At 35.7% G+C, this 17,965-nt stretch overlaps 1 long non-coding RNA gene across 5 annotated transcripts in view; it reads right to left on the bottom strand.

The window, feature by feature from the left end:
- The window catches only part of LOC145716202 (uncharacterized), a 559,773-nt gene that overhangs the window by 222,430 nt on the left and 319,378 nt on the right, over nt 1-17,965 (bottom strand). The window contains exon 7 of one of the 5 annotated variants that reach the window (XR_014138715.1): nt 6,873-6,983. The exons of the other annotated variants lie outside the window; for them this stretch is intronic. This is a non-coding gene — a long non-coding RNA (uncharacterized LOC145716202). The remainder of the gene's footprint in view (nt 1-6,872; nt 6,984-17,965) is intronic. 5 annotated transcript variants of the gene reach the window in all.

Here is a 17,965-nt window from a genome sequence, read left to right as displayed (position 1 = left end):
AAATTTCTAAGTTTGAGTGATTTTCATTAGTGGGTTTTTTTTTTTTCCTTAAGGGAATATGTAACATGTCTTACATATTTAAATACTTTAGCATGGAATTAACTAGGAAAGAAACTCAACGAACAATAAGGATAAAGTGCCCTTTGAAAACAAGCAGAAGAAAACATTTTTCCCCAAAAAATAAAAATTTGAATTTATAAATGAAAACAAAAGTGTGATTAATTTAATACTTATGGATAATTGGGGAATTTTTTAAATATAAAAATAGGAAAACCTGTGAAAGTCTTAGAAATGGGTAAAAGAGATTACTGGGTTTTCTTTCAATAGAATGCTGGGCTGGACTCTCTGGGGTCTTCTGATACTGCAGAATATGTACCTTTGAATGTCTTTGACTAAACTATTTTACAATTCTGTAGAGGTAGAAGTTAACCTGTAGAAAACTGAAAGCACTACAGATTTTTCTTATTCATAGCAATAAAATAGTTCTCATTTGTGTTAATGCAAATGAAGTTTAACTGGTAAAGGAAATAAATCTCTGTGATTCAAAATTCTATTTTACTGATTTTAAACTCTTACTAGTTCCCTCATTAACTATGAGTTAAAAAATATTTGACATATGTTCATTTTACATCTGCATACAAATAATGGTTGACTTTTTAAAAATCAATGAAACACCTTTGGGGTCTCTCCAGACATGACAGAGCAGGAAGGAATCTCAAAGAAAAGCCTGTTTACTTGAGCCAGGCAAATATGGACTTTATTCTTGTGACCTCTTTTGTTTCCATAAACTTCTGAGACCTGAAGATTATGGAATATATAATCCTTGAGATTATGACAAAGGCCTGGAGATACCACTTATTAAATGTGCACTGACCTGTAGTGGAAGGAATTTCATAGACTTTCTTGACTTAAATCAAATAGCTTTTTTTTTTTTTTTAAAGATTTTATTTATTTATTTGACAAAGAGAGACAGCGAGAGCAGGAACACAAGCAGGGGGAGTGGGAGAGGGAGAAGTGGGTTTCCTGCTGAGCAGGGAGCCCGATGTGGGACTCGATCCCAGGACCCTGGGATCATGACCTGAGCCGAAGGCAGATGCTTAACGACTGAGCCACCCAGGCGCCCAAATCAAATAGCTTTTATTGAAAACTTTCTTCAACTACTAATAATTTTTCTCAAAAATTGTTTTTCTTACCCACTATCAAAAGTTCATATTACTAGTAGCAGATGAAGTTAAAATTAATATATAAGTTGTTTTGTGGAGATTTTTGCTTTCTCTTATATTTGAGCTGCATGACAAACTTATAATTTTTAAAATACTTATATATGGGGTCTGGTAACATTTACCTAAGGGACAGAAGTACGAGAGATCATGGCCATGGAAAAATTTGAGAAATCCAAGTGTATAGGTATATTTATGAAACATTTATGCAATATTTTGCTACATGAATCTATTTTAGAAAAAAAAATGTTATCTATTGAAATATAAAATAACAAAAAGCTGTTATATTTATATTATTTTCCTTAGAAAAATTTCTTGTTTCCTTCCTGGGATAATTCTTAGATTTAAATTTAGATATTAAGGAAGCATTTACTATAGTCCCAATAATTAAATATATTAAGTTGTATATAATGGGTAAAATACTTTGAACTAAATTCTTAAATTGAGCTGCTTCACACATTATGCGGTATACCTTCCTTATGAGCATTATATTAATATCTGGAAAAATGCATTTATGATTTGAAAACAAGAAAAAAATATTTGTAACTTAGGATCAAATTACTTATGTATCCACTCAAAACATTTTTACTGAGTTCTGCCTGTGGGGCAGGGCAAAGGTAAGGGAGAAAATTAGAAAAGCATATAGTCTAAACTTTAGGACCTTGCAATTTAGTGGCTGTAAGGCCGGGGCTGGGCTGCCCCAAGGTGGGCCACTTTGGCATAAAGATTTTTTCAAGTTAAATGTAATCAAAACTCAGCAGACGCAGGAAAAGCTTTCCGCCTCCCCCTCAATGCCTAAATTCAGATCGGAAAGGAGAGCCTATAACAAAAAGAGAGCTATTAACAAAGACTCTCCTTTACCTAAGGAACTTATGTGCATAATAGGGCAACCTTGTTTTTCTTTTTCTTTACTTATTAGAGAGAGAGAGCAAAAGTGGGGGTGGGGGGGCAGAGGGAGAGGGAGAAGCAGACTCCCAGCTCAGCAGGGAGCCTGATGCAGGACTTGACCCCGATATCATGATCTGAGCCAAAGGCAGATGCTTAATGGACTGAGCCACCCAGGTGCCCCGGGCAACCTTGTTTTTCTAAACATCTCCTTTCACCTTCCTGCTAATGGTCTCTGTTCCCTTTGTATCCTCAGGCCCCTACCCCTCTCCTTAGCTCATATAAGCATCATGTTGCCCCACTGTCTTTCGAATTTCCACGTCTGTGTGGATTCCCTGTATGCACACTATTAAATTTATTTTATCCTGTTAATCTGTCTCATGTCAATTTGATTCTAAGTTCAATCAGAAGGAACTTTTAAAGAAGAAGGTCATCCTCCCTGACATAGTAAAGGCAGATACACATGCTCACAACCGTATTTCAAATCAAACTGTGGTTGAAACATTGGAAGTGTGGTAAACAGAGCACTATATGACTTATAAAGCTGTAAGTACTATAAGAAGGAAGAAAATAATTCCAAGTGGGATAATGTATAAAGATTTCATTTGAGTTGTATTTCATTTGAGCTGTGAAGATCAGTAGGAGTTTACAGAGCAGAGATGTAGAGAAGATGGATGAGTATGCACTAGCCAGGCAGACACAATACAGAGACAGAGCCATAACAATACATGGAGAAGAGTGGAAAAAGTAAGAAGTTCAGAATGACCAGAGGGTTGTATACATACAGAATAAGAGGTATGCAGCATAATACATGGCTAGAAATTTAGATTGTGGAGTACACTACATGCCAAAATAAGGAATACTGATGACATTAGGGCCCAGTGGGGAGCCACTGATACGTTGTTTCATTGTGAAGGAATATAACAAAGCCTCACATCTGCATACTTCAGTTTTACAACAATTACATTATTCTCACAAAAATTAATGTCTAGATTAATAACTTGAAAATAGTATACGGAAAAACTAGTAGTAGAACCCAAATCTTCACTCTGTATCAGTTCAAATTTAAAATTGTGAAAGTTTCCTTAAGTTTCAGGAAGTTTGTACCTTTTGAGATAAGTCACTTTTTTTTAAAGCATAGACCTCAGTGTCCAAAATAATTTGTGAAAGTTTCTTCAAACTACTGGCATGTATTTAGAATATATTTTTTGAATTTTAAACATACTATTTTAGAGCTTTATCTTTTAATGTGCAAAAATTAAACAACCTTGGTAAAATTATACAATATGTAAGTACAATATAAGCACATTTTATTCACAAAACATGTCTAAACATATGTTTTAGTTTTAAATTTTATGAAGTGAAAAATTAGCAAAAAGGCATCCCTTAAAGTTTCTTAAACCTTTCATTTTTTTTTCCCCAAAGCCTTTATTATGCACAGCTTTAAAAAGTAATTAAAACCCCTCAAGCTAGAGTTTATAGCAATATATGTCACACTGAAATGTCAAGTTAACTACAGATTTGAATCATGGAGACTCCTCTCCTGTTATGAAATGGTCAATATTTTGAAGTCTGCTATTATACATTCTTGATGCTATTTGACCTCTACATACAAACATTTATTATCTGACAATAATATTCAATTTGCCAAACTAGTCCCAGTCATCTGAAAGGGCTCAGTATGCAGAGAAGCATTAGATATTTTGTGTTGGTTTTTATGGAGGGTCTTGTAGTGACCAGACAGGTACCTTCCATTTTTCTCTTTTAACAGCCAGGTTGCTGATCTCACAAATCATATTTCGGTTGGAAATGAAAGGTGCACCACTGCCAGCATTTTGTTAGAAATAATGACACACTTTACTACCTGTAAGTGCTGACCGAGTGGTTCTGCCTTTTCTTCCCAAGGTGACTGTAACACAGATTGATGAAAGATTCTGCAGGACGACAAAGGTTAAAGATGCAGACCCGGAGCTAGAAGCCAGAGCTGACACTGATGGAGTGGACTGCAATGAGGATGCGCACATTATTGTCCCATCCTCTGATAACCAACGTAATATGAAAACTGACTACAGAAGAAAGGAACAAATTAAATCCATTAATCAAGCATATCTCTGCTAAACAGTTGTTCTAAAGAGATGAACAAATGAAAAATTTACTGTTTGTTTTCATGCTTTCAAGGATTGGGGAAGAAAATTAATTATAAGGTACTGGGCACACTATTAGTTAAGTTTTTCTTGAAGAAACTATTTATTGCATTGTCAAAGGACAAATGAACCTCATTAGGGAGATTAGTTTCAGCTGGTAGTTTTGCATTAAGACAAACTAATACTACACACTTCAAAAGATACCCTAAGTAAAATTATGGAAATTGGAAATCCATTTTTTACTTCTTAATTTATGAACTGTTGGGAAATGACCACTCTATTAGTTAGCATGCAACCAAAAGGAAATCGAATGTAGCTCCACTTTTCACCCAAGTGCCTGAAGGAGAACTATTTCAGTGTGGGTTTTGCAAGTGTTGAGATGATGGACTTATGGATTCAGGGGTTAGAACTCGGCCATGGCATTTTACTCTTACGTTGAAGCATGTCAAGCAGAGCTCCATGCCAAAAGCAAGTTTTGATAAGGTCCTCTGAAATCCTTTTCTTTTCAAAATGTTTTAGTTGCCCTGGATAAATAGCAAGCTGACGTCTGGTATTCTGAATTCCCCTTTCAATCCACACACGGCAAGGCAGGGAAAGGAAAATGCTACTTTGCTATCAATCCGGTCTGGCCAGTGGATGGAAGCTCCTGAGTTGACTACAGCCAGCGCTGCTCAGTTTCCACGTTCATTTCATCCCTGGCCTTTTTGTCCAGGCAGCTAACAAGGGGGCCAATTACTGAGCTGTGTGAGGGGGAGTGCTAGGCTGCAGACACCTGTCTTCCAAAACCTGGAGTGAAACCAGACTCATTTCACAGAGTGTATAAATCAGCTGTAAAATAATAATGACTTTTTGGATTCAACTGACCTGGACTGGATTCAGACTGCTGACCCAGAAAGAAAAGGCTTCACATATCCCGTTACCAGTCCGGTGAGCCATTGAAGACATCCCTATCCTATTCTGACTTGCTTTTATTTATAGAAGTCTTGCTTTTGTTTATGGGAATGCAAGCCAAATTGACATTTACTCACTGTTTTTGTTTGGTTTGTAGGTTTAACTTCTCTAATTTAACAGCAGCTTTAGGGGCATGGCAGTTGACTGAATCAGGTCAAAATGGTATCAAAGTTCACTGCTTCAATCCCTAAGCCCTGTTATTGAGGAATGATGAAGGTAGAGTTTTAAAATATTTTTCTTATATAAAACTAAAGGGTTTTCTTCAGACAGATTATCTCATGATATCAGGAAAAAAAAGAAAAGAAAAAAAGTTCCAGCTTTTTTTTTTTTTAAAGGAAATTATGTGAATCTTAACAGTGATTCACACTGCCTACTCCATTGGCCCCGGGTGGCTAGGGAACTTTCAGAATTAGCTAAGATTTTTCTTTTTCCAGAATAAGTGTGCCACCTGCGAGGAAAATCCCGGTTGTGTAGGGCTTGAAGGGTACATAATATAGGGGGCCCTTTTAAAGAAAAATAATATAATTTGCAAATATGAAACCAGATCTCTTAGTTTGGGTGTCCCAAAAGCAAACTGCAAAAGGAGAATATGAGTAAAATTAGCTTATGTGGGAAGTGACCCAATAAGCACAATGAGGGAGTAAGATAATGACATGGAAATGGGAAAAAGTCAATAAAGGAGCACCAATGTTAGAGGCATCACCTCAAGCAGTCGGGGCTCAACCTTGCTGTAGGTCCTCTGGAAGAGATTTTGTTTTAGAGATTCATTTATTTATTTATTTACTTATTTACTTATTTACTTATTCACTGTAGAGAAGCGAGGAGGGGCAGAGGGAGAGGGAAAGAGAGAATCTCAAGCAGACTCCCTGCTGAGTGTGGAGCCCGATGCCAGACTCGATCTCAAGACCCTGAAATCATTACCTGAGCCGAAATCAAGAATCAGATGCTCAACCAACTGAGTCACCCAGAGGCCCCACTCTGAGGTCACACCTCAGAATGCCACATCAAGGGACAAGGAAACTGAGGTCTATACCTCTCCTATTCCTCATTGATTGAAAATTTTAACTGTGGGGTAAGTAACTCCCTGGCATTTTGGACCTTCTCTATGCTTGTGTATGTTCATGGGCTGTGCACACTCACATAACCAGAGAAAGTCCATGGGAAGGGAAGGCCTTGAGGTAGCAACCATGGAAGTGGACAGGAGCTACCCAGCAGAGCCCTTAGTTGACTTCTCGAGTAAGCTTAGGGTAGGGAATACAGGAAGGGTTCTGACAGCTCCTTCTATATTAAGTATGAAAGCATATATTTAATTAAATAATAAAATAAATCACAGCAAATCACAAATTTTAAAATACTACCCACAGTGAAAGTATGACATAGGGGAGGACAAAATGGGATGTGATACCAATCTTAATTGAGTGCTGCTAAGCCATGGTATAATAATAATAATAGTAAATGCATGAACACATTGCTAGGGACTTTCCCAGTTTCTCAAAAGGGATCAGCATTAAGTGAGGGCCCCTGGAATTTGGGCTTAAGTAATTTCTCAGTAAATTGCCTATGGCTACTATTACTGAGTTTTTCTTATAACCCTCATATGTGTAATTCAGAAATTAAGTTGAGCACCACCTGTCAAAGTATTTTTGAGTGAGAAAAAGAAATACAGGGGTACCTGGGTGGCTCAGTCGGGTAAGTGTCCAACTCTTGATCTCAGTTCAGGTCTTGGTCTCAAGGCTGTTGAGTTCAAGCCCTGTGTTGTACTCCATGCTGGGCATGGAGCCTACTTTAAAAAAATACAAAAATTTCAATATTTCAATACATGCAAGTGTTTGTGATAACTGATAAACTATTTATAGCCTAATTTCTCAACCATGGCATTATTGATATTTTGAGCTGGATAATTCTTTGTTGGGGAAGCATCCTGTGAATTTTAGGATGTTTAGCAGCATCGCTGCCCTTTACTACTGAATACAATAGCACATCTCCCCCAGTTGAAACAAACAAAAATGTCTCTAGATATTGCTAAAATGCCCCCAGGGCCAAATCACCCCCAGTTGAGAACCACTGAATTAGAGGACAGGAAAAGTTGCAAACTAGAGATTTGACAAATAAAAAATATCTGGGGTTTGTTTCAATTTGGTTCACTTGCCCACACATGTTAAATCTACCTCTATGCTACTGCATGAATAAAACAATCCTCTTACTCAATTTTTTAATATTCACACTAGGATATTACCTACACATTGTGTGAAGGAGCAAATGTCTGAATGACTGAACCATAAACTTGAATTGAAGTTATAATTGAAGATTATAAAGATATAAAGACACTTTAAAGAGCTATCTAGTTATCCTAGATTGTTCAACATTGCAGAAAAGTAAGAACATCTCCTGTTTTTAAACAATTCTGGGATAGAAGCCAAATATTCTATTAGTTATTTAAAATGTTTAAGTAAAAATGGTGGGCTTAGGGCAATATTCAATTTCTCTCTGGTACAATATACAATGAAAACTTTTTTGTATATAAGAAATATTTATGATCTATGATACATGTATAAAAAGTATTTAACATAAAATATACACTAATAAAGAATAGTGTTTTATTCTTGAAAACCATAATTGTATAGTAAAAATACCATTAAATTCAACTATCACTTAACAAACAGCTACCATAAGCTATAAAACTTTGCCAAGTTCTTAAAGGTAAACAAGCAGGGTTGATCTTTGAACAACACAGGGTTAAGGGTACCCATTCCTGTGGTAGTCAAAATCCACTAATAACTTATGACTCCCCAAAAACTTAACCACCAATAGCCTACTATTGACTAGAAGCTTTAGTGGTAACAAAAACAGTTGATTAACACATACTTTTTATGTTATATGTATTACACACTGTATTCTTACAATAAAGTAAGTTAGGGAAAAGAAAATATTATTAAGAAAGGCATAAGGAAAAGAAAATATGTTAGTAATACTGAATTATGTCTTTCAAAAAAATCTGCATATAAATAGACCTACATAGTTCAAATCTGTGTTGTTCAAGGGTCAATTGTATAAGCAAGATAAACTTTTTGCCCTTAGACATTGACAATAAAGGAATACAAATTAATGAATAATCACAACACAATTACAAACAATAAACGTAACAAAGTAGTGCCAAATAATGCTATTCCTTCCAAATAGTAATTTAGTAATACTAAGAAATGTTAAGAAGTGTCCACAAAAAAAGATAAGTTCCATAGTTAAATAACTTTGGGAAATACTGGATGGCATATTCATAGAGACATCCACATTATCATATAAAAGCCTCTGGGAGGTTTGTCAGAAGAAACATCTATTAGAGTTTGCTTAACCCAACATTTTATAAAAGAATTTGTACAAAGCACAGTTTCTTTCACAAGATTAAAATTTGTTGAGCTATCAAATCAGAAAAGATGTATTAGAGAATTTAATTTCCACTGAAAGATGAAAACAAGTATAATAGAGAAAGTGCAATTTGAAGGGGATACTATACAAGAGAGAAAATTTTCCTGTAAAGGAATGTAGACAGAGACCACAGATGGTATAGGAAATACCAAGATTTAAAAAATTCAGGTCTTATCATGAGGCAGCCTGACAGAAGTATAAATACATGTGGGAAGCTATTCCAGCAGAAGTAAAATCTCAGCACTATAAGGCAAGTGCTTCTGAAATTTTAGGTTAAGGCCAGTGAATTCCAGGGAAAGGTATCTGGACTTTATTCTGTAGGCCATGTAGAGACACAGATATTTTGTGAGAACAACATGATCAGAATAGTAGCTTAATATTGGAAGATGAAAAATTAAATGCACAAAAGTAAAGTAGAAAGCAAGTTACAAAGTCCCAGGGAGCATAAGAACATTTATTCTAAAACCAAGTCTTGTGAAATATAAGCAAGTGCAGAGTTCCAACCAGAGACCCTACTGGCCCCTTCACTTGGAGATAAAGGCCATGACCCTTGGCCTCACATAGTTAAGGCCCTTCACAAACTGACCCTCTTTTGCCTACTTAATAGCTACCCTTCCCAGTCTTATGTCACACACCCCTTCTCATACAATCTACACTCCAGTGTAACTGAATTACTCACTGTTAAATAGTTTTTCTATAAATCAGAAAGGAAATTAGGAACAGAGATTTAGATATAGAAGTAATCCACTTGAGATAGAAATAAGTTATGTCACATAAAATAACTCTTCCAAAAAAGTTACCCACAAAACATATCTGAATAAATTGTGGTATTTATAGTAATTATAGCAGATATTATTCAATTATTACTTTTAGAATACACAAGTTCAGGTCCTGGCTATCTCAGCGACTAGCTGAATTTGGTCATCTAGTTGCCACCTGTGTGCTTCTGGAAAGGCCTTAACCCTTCTATGTTACAGCTTTCTTGATTCTTAAATGGGGATCATGATAGAATTTATCTTCAGGGTTGTCATGAGGATTAAAGAGGTAATTGATATACATGCTTAGTGCAAGTTTTGACATATATCCTAAGTAGTCAGTAAATATTAGATCTCATTATCATTATAATATGATTAAGTATTACATGAGTATCACTACTTTCATCTGGAAAATGGGTCTATTGATTCACTGAGTTCCTCACAAAGGCATTTTTAATCTCAGATATCTACTCTGTGTGAAAGTTCTATTTATACTCTAAGATGCTACCTAAGTGGAAAATACTGTGAGTATCACTTGACTGGTTTTTACTTCCGTCTACAGTGACTCAATGAATCAAACTACTTTCCTCTTCTATCCTACTTAATCAGGATTATTTGGCATGAAAATTGGATTTTCAAGTCTAGGTTTTGCTAACAGAAGCTCCTTTATTGGAAGAATGTTGGGGTAACACTGAGTTGAAGAAAAATCTGCAAAAACCAGGGCTCTTCTAGGGGTCTCATTGACTATAAAACACATATTTAATCCAGAAGGACTTTTACCACCTTTTTCCATCTCATCTCTGCTTCTTATGTGGGTCACCTTCATTCATTTAGCCTTTTTCCATGGAGACATAAAAACTGGTGGCTCTGAGACTACATTCTCAGAACTTTAGGACCTGAAAAGAAAAAGGGGATTTCCCTGCCAACTATGATTCTTGGAAAACTCCAGGTGAAGGAATTTGATTGTGTTTTATATCACATTCTTTTTCATGTGTCATTCCATTAATTCAGTAAATATTATAGGAAAACCTATTAAATTCCAGGTCATGTTCTCAGCCTACGTATAAAGGAATGAAGAACATAGTCTATCTGTCTGTATCTCTCTCTCTTTCTGTGTGTGTGTGTGTGTGTGTGTTTTGAATTACAATGGGGGAATCAGAGAACCATCAAGAAAAAAAAATAAAATTTAGTTAAGTGAAAGTGCAATGAAGAGCTTAATACAGAATAGTGTGTGACGCAAAGGTACTTTTAGATCACCAGAAGAATGGCAGCACCATTCTGGGTCAGTTTAGTTAGGGTTTTCTGAAAGAAAGTGAATCAGAAACATAAAATTGAGGTGAAGAAGCCACAGTTCCCTCAAAGGAAAGGGGTGTGGTTATCTCCCATTTTGTTATCCCCACAGACAGGATGCTAAGTAAACAAAGATGTCCATTACATCATCTTGTTCTGTTTTTTTCACTAGCCTAGGTAAGTTTAAACTTCAGACAAGACATGATAAAATCCCAGGATAACATTACAGATGGCCTCCTGGCCATCTTAGCTACAGATTTCAGCCACAGAAGATGCTGCTTAGCCATTCCATTATTTCATAGTTTATACAACAACCCTAAAGTTTCCAAGCCTCTCACTCAGGAAGTAATAAAATTATTAAGCAGTAATCCTGAGAAATCATTTTATACTGGGAAATAAAAGTATATTCCTAAAAATGTATGAAAAATTATTACATAGTAATGTATATGTTGGAATATATTTCTTATACAACTAAAAATTTTAAAAACTGATTCTTGAGATAGTGGTTGAAGAAATAAAGCATAATGAATGACCAAGCTACATTCAAATTTAGATATTACCAGTTATTCTGTACATATTTTTTGAGGCTGCTAATAAACTTTCCACTTAAATTTTCATTCTTTTTATGTGTTTTGTCTTTCTATTGATGGAGTTGTGAGAGTTTGGAGGTAATAGGAAGAATATAAAGGAGACTGTTAATCATTCCCTCCTCAGTACTGCTTCTCATCCTTGTACACAATCTTATTAAAGCACTTCTTATACATTATTTTAACATATTTGTTTATGGTTCTGTCTCCCCTACTGGCCAGGATGTTTATTAGGGCTGGTACTATTCAGAGTTCTTTTTTTTAAATCTCTAATTCTTCTCCTTAGAGAACATTTCACCTTATAGAAACAAAATGTATGAAGCAAACTGATCACTTATTTCACTTCTCAGTGTAATGTCGGAAGAGTCATAAAACTGTTTCCCTTCATCGGGGGTGCAATGTGGCAATACGGGGGTGATCGTGCAGACTCAGCTCAACCTTTCCAGCAATTTAATTGGATGCCATTGGGTGCTGTCTCGGTGGAGCATTTCCCATAAGAAAAGGATTCTTTTCTGTGACCTCCAATGTAGCGAAAACTATTTGGCTCAATTTCATCTTTTCCAGAAGAACAGATCCAAAGAGAAATTACAAAAGAAATGTAATAGCATTTTTACTCCTTTCTCTGGAGGGGTTTGCAATGTGACTGCTTTAAAACTTACTATTTTGCAAAAGCCAATTTTCTTCAAGAGGCCGTTGGCACTCAAATCAGCAGCACAATAAACTTGCCAGAATCAGACTATGTGTTGAATGATGGAAAAAAATCGCTGCAATTTTATAAAGCAGAATGACTCGCTTTGTTATATTATTTATTTATTTTACTATATAATATATGTTAGAATTGAGATGAAATGGGTGTTTCTGGTTTAAGTTCAATGCTTACTCCACAATTTGGTGAACCCAAAAGCAGATACTCTATTATACTTTCAGAATAGGTAGCGTCATAAGGGTTGACTATTCAGACATCAGAGCCTGACAAGCCTGGATTCAATCCCCAGCTCTGTCACTTACTAGCTCTGTAAAATTAGGTCACTTCTCTGTACCTCATTCTTTTTCTGAAAAATAAGAATTATATATATATGTGTGTATCTCTATATCAATATATATATACATTAAGACACATTCATAATATATGTTCATATGTATGTATAGGTGTGCTGATAGGTCAATCCCAATTATATATTCAAAAACTGGTAAACATCCACCAGATTGGTCCACAGCGCCACTGGAACCACTGGACTTTAACTATTATTAGACATTTGTGAACTGGATTTGCCCATTTGTCACCCGTCCTCCACATAGCCCCATTCTAAGAGGAGGGCCATGATGATACTTCAGCTCTTAATGTCAACTCAAACCCTGTGTGCAATAATCCTGGGAATATCTAAGCATTGCCCTTTCCTCAGTGAACAGTCACCTGAGCAACCCCCTTCCATGGCTGCCACACTTACCAATCACCATGTTATGAACTAGTTAATTACCTTTACCTGAAGTAACTACTTATTAAGTTTTGATGAAAATGTGCTTCAACTTCTGTTTCCCTTAAATCCAAAACCATGACTACCTTTTCTTTTTTTTAAGATTTTATTTATTTATTTGATAGAGAGATAGAGAGCACAAGCAGGCAGAGCAGCAGGCAGAGGGAGAAACAGGCTTTCCGCTGAGCAGGAAGCCCAATGCGGGGTTCCATCCCAGAACTTTGGGATCATGACTTGAGCCAAAGGCAGACGCTTAACCGACTGAGCCACCCAGGCCCCCCATGACTACCTCTTCTTACTTCTCACTCTGTTTCCTTTCTTAATTATCAGCTTGTGTATATTTCAGGCTTCTAATCCTTCACCCCTCACCTATATTTTGTTCCCAAACCTGGTTTAAGTTCCCCAGTCCTGGCCTCTCAGTGACACCACGATGTTCTATTCATAGTTCCAGTCCAAATAAACATCACCAGCAAGAGTGTATCCCATAGCAACTCAGCTAAAATGCCCACTTCTTCCTCTTCAAACTCTCTAAATCTTCTCCTCTGTTGCTGAACTTACTAGTATTCTTCCGTGGTATCAATAAATGTTTACTTCTCAACTTTCCAAGCCACTTATGTAGCTGTGCTTACATGTGATTTTACAAAAGACATGGTCACCTATGTTCTTGTTTTCTTACTATAATTCCCTAAATGGATTTTTTTTTTTTTTTTTAGATTACCACCACCATCTACTTTGTTGTTGTTGTTGTTGTTCTGGATGACAAAACAAAAACTGGCTGAAAATTCAGAACACTGTGAGGCATTAGAAAATATATATTTAATTCTAACTGAATGCTCATTCTGCTCAAATATTTTAAGCTCTAGCATACTCCTCTGAGTACTGTTTCATACTTTATGATTTTCTAAATCTTTGCAGTGGGCATAATAGTCACACAACATACAGATTTAGCATTCTATTATCTTCCTTTTGAATTGAACTCCTTATCATTATGTCATGCCCTTCTTTAGATTAAGTTATGAGTTAGGGCAGGGCTCTATATTGGTAAGACTCCATCAACTTCTGGTGCACCTTTGTTCTAAAGCATTACTTTTCTTCTTGAGCTTTTAATTGACATCTTATGGATCTTTATCTCATCACTGCAAGATTGCAGGATACTGAGTTTTGCCCTTCAGAGGTTTTTAGCTCAGCTCTTTAGCATTTCACCTCACAGGTTTCAAAATTTGTTTAAGGTCTTGAGGCTAAAAAAAAAAAAAAAAAAAAAGGGTATATGTTTGAGGTCTCTCACATGCCTTCTCAGCCCCATATGAAGGCTAAAGAACCTCCTGGATCTCTATTCCTCAGCTGTGTTTTTTGACCAGGACTATTCCTGGATTCTTAGGCTCTAAATAGCCCAAAAATAAATATGTACCAGCAAAAATGAATTCTAAATCCCTAATGTCAATTCACCCTTACCTTCCATCTTATCTCATCTCTCTTGTACTCAAGTTCCTTCCCCCCAGGTGGGTGGGCCTTTGTTCCTAAGCACTGTGCAGCACTGGGTCATTTCACTCGCCCTTTGAGATTCAGAAAATGTCTGGTACAAAAAACTAACCATATATTCAAAGCCCTCCATTCTCAGCTGGAAAAACAAAACAAAACAAACAAAAACAAAAAGCCCTCCAATTTCCAAATTTGTCATTTTAGCAACTCATAGCACCATTAAAATATTTGGTGATTTGGATCTTGATCCAGGAGGGGCCTTTGGCTTGGTCCATGCTCCTATCTACAGTCCATGCCCAGCACCAGCAAATTGCTTACACAGAAAAATAATAACTGCCAATTTTCAGCTCACATATGAACAATTCTCCCTTCTCTGGGGCTTTTGTTCACTTTAGTCCTTCCATGGCTTCCACTGCTCTTGGCTTTAAAAATACAGTTTTTGGAACATATCCAGGCTGCTCTACTAGTTGTCAGACAAAGCATTGCCCTGCCAAGACCAACTACACCTAACTCAAAAGCAAGAGTTAGGTTTGTCTTAATGTTCAATTTGTCCCTCTTGGCCCCTAGTTTTCTTTCCTGCAAGCTGAAATTTCTATCTGATCTTACTTAATACAATCTTCAATACCCATGAAAAAATATTTTCCTTCTGGCAAGGCTCACCTTGAGTTTTACTATCTCAAATACCGAATCAGTTATTCCGCTAAGAATCCTGGTTCTTATAGTAAAGAATAGCATGAGAGCAGTAGAGACCAAAATCTTGGCACTGAGGTTGTATTTCAGACTGTTTCATGGGACAGCTGGGAAAGTGCTACCAGAAACCCAATAATTATGAAAAATTATCCCTTAAAAATTATGAGTTTGTGTTATTTCTAATTTGATTACAAATATTACTATAATAAATTTATTGACATATTTCCTCCTTTCAATGAAATTTGATGTACTACTTTCTGATATAATGTATTGTTTAACTTACTACTAAATCTCCCTTTTCTTCCTTTTAGTTCTTGAATTAAGTATCCAACTTGTCAAACTCATTTTAATATCAATTACCCAGAAAATATTAAAAAAAAAAAAAAAACCTGTTAGCCTTTCTCTGAAAGCAAATAATACAGACAAATAAATTCACTAACTTAGGTCATATTAAAGTCACAAACAAGGAAAAGTATAAGCAGACCAATATAACATTTTGGTTTTGTTTTTTGTTTTCCTAAAACTCATTTCCTCTATGTGACAATGCCATCATTTATAGGGTCAATTGCTCTGATCTGGAAGGATAATAAGTATTCTTTTATCTCCCCAAGATAGTCAAGTGATTGTTGCCCAGACTAGGTTCTTTTTTTTTTTTTTTTTATTCTTATGTTAATCCCGGACTAGGTTCTTAATTAAACTCCCTCAAGTGCCAGGAGACTGGAATGCTGTCTTCCTAAATATTTACATTTCCAAAGAATGAAGTACAGATCTGAGAGATATCTCTAGATCCTAAGAGCCAGAGACAGTAGGCATTTGTCTAGTCCTTGGAAAAATGTATTTACATTCCAAGAAGTTAGTATGAGATCAAAGAACCTTTCCATCAAAGGAACAAAGGTGTTTCCCTTCTTTCAGGAATCTTTCTGTATATATTTTTGGGAATATATATATACACACACATACACACGTACATATATTCCCATATATACACACATATATATACACATATATGTATATAGTTTTAAATGTGCATATATGTGTACATGTATGTTTATATATATGTATATGCATACAAATTGGAAAAAAACTCAACCACCTGTTTTTGTCCTTTATCAATGAAGTACTGGCCACTTGTGTAGAAGATTTTTCCAGCTGAGTTTCATCATGTTACTAGAGGTAAGGTCTGGGGCAAGAAGGGCTGAAGCACTTATTATTTGCTATATGGTAATCAATTAGAAATACGTGTTTGACCCAGGGCATACTCAGGAATGCATGCAAGACAACAGCGCTTTTAGTTGCTAACGTATTTTATTTGTAGCTTAAAATTTACATTATATTTAGGTACCTACAATATCAAAACATGTACAGGGGCATGGTATATGGTCTGCTGCATCATATTCTGATGTACCTGTTCCAATGCAAGTTTTCTCCATTGATTATTGCCCTAAACACTCGGCTCAGAAACTCATATTTAGAGCTCCTAAAGCCATTAGATTTATGTGTATGTGGCGGGTTGTGTATCCAATATACAGCAAAGCAATATAATGTGTGTGTATATATATATACACACACACAAAGTCTTCATAGTGCTACCCAGTTAGCATCCTCACAACTTTAATAATTTAAAAAATATTCTAAAACATGTTACTTGGGTTTTTTTTTTTTTGCCCCCAAAGGTTGTAGACAGATACAATGCTATTATCCTCCACTTACTTCCTAGTTCAGACGCTACCAAAATTATAGACATAAGTCAACCTAAACGATTTCACTGTCGGTAGTCCTGAGGAGGAATAATCTTAAAATAATTACATAAGCATTTTTTTTGAAACTCCATCTTATTCCTAAACTAAGAAAGGCATCTTCCCCTAAAGAAAATTATAATGGGAAGAGAAAAGTCAGGCAATATATTAGTTTGGTGCCTTGAGACTATCTCAATGTATTATATAGAGTAACACCAGAAATAAAGACACTTATAGTTATCAATTTCTCAGGTATGGATAAATCATTTTACCCAGCCTGGCATCACACAGACATTTATATATCCATTTAATGAAATCAGAGGTTTCTTCTTGTATACTTCATAAAATTTTTTACTGCCAATTGAAGAAATTCAGGACACGCCACTTCAAAATATGATGCTTTGGTATATTGATTATTTTCATCTGAAGGCACTTGAAAAACAACAAATGCAAGGAGAGGCTTTCTCTAAACTCCCCTTATCTGCTTAAAGAAGGATCCTCCAAATAAAAATCAATTGTCATAAATCCCCTCCCAAAGTGTTTCATCAACCAGGGAAGTTTGACTCTTATCAAAAAAAGAAGTCAACACCATACCCACACAAATTGTCACAAATTATCATACTCTCCATCTACTCTTCTAAGGGCCCATTCATCGTTCCTAAAAATAATTTACACTCCCCTAAGTTACCCCTTCCTCTATTAAGGCAATATATAAGCTCTTAAATCTCACAGCTTTTTTTTGTGATTTTTGCTATTTTGCTTTTTTTCCCTGTGATGCCCCATGCATGTAATATTAAAAATAAATAAATGTGTAGACTTTTTCTCTTATTAATATTAATGCCTGCTATCAGTTTATTTCATAGACTCATCTATGGAACCTAGGGTAGAAGGAAAGTCTTGCTCTCCCCTGCACAATTAATAGCAGTACCCCTATTTTTACTTTTATGCATAAAAGTGTTCAAATCTTCTCTGTGATGATGAGATAAAGCTTTCCCGCCCTTCCTTAAACTAGCTTTGATCCAATTTTCTACCACTCAGATCCTTGTTCCCAGAAAAGAAATTCTCAGATCCAGTTTGATTTGATACTCCCCATCACCTAAATGTGCCACAGGATTTTTTGTATCCTATTTTTTCATCTACTTTCTCCCATCCATGATAGCTTTCTCCAATTTCTTACACATTAAACTTCCTATTTTAGAAACAAATTAGAGTAAACACTTGAGTTTTTGTAATTCAAATACCACTTCCCTTTCACCTTGTGGATGAACTTATATTTTCCTTAGGGAATTATATATTCCCAATTCTCCCTTCACCGTGATTTAAATGGCAC

This window comes from Leptonychotes weddellii, chromosome 1 (genome assembly GCF_054177405.1).
Source record: "Leptonychotes weddellii isolate Sample4059 chromosome 1, ASM5417740v2, whole genome shotgun sequence".
Taxonomy (NCBI): domain Eukaryota; kingdom Metazoa; phylum Chordata; class Mammalia; order Carnivora; family Phocidae; genus Leptonychotes; species Leptonychotes weddellii.
This window is presented reverse-complemented; position numbering and strand designations above follow the sequence as displayed.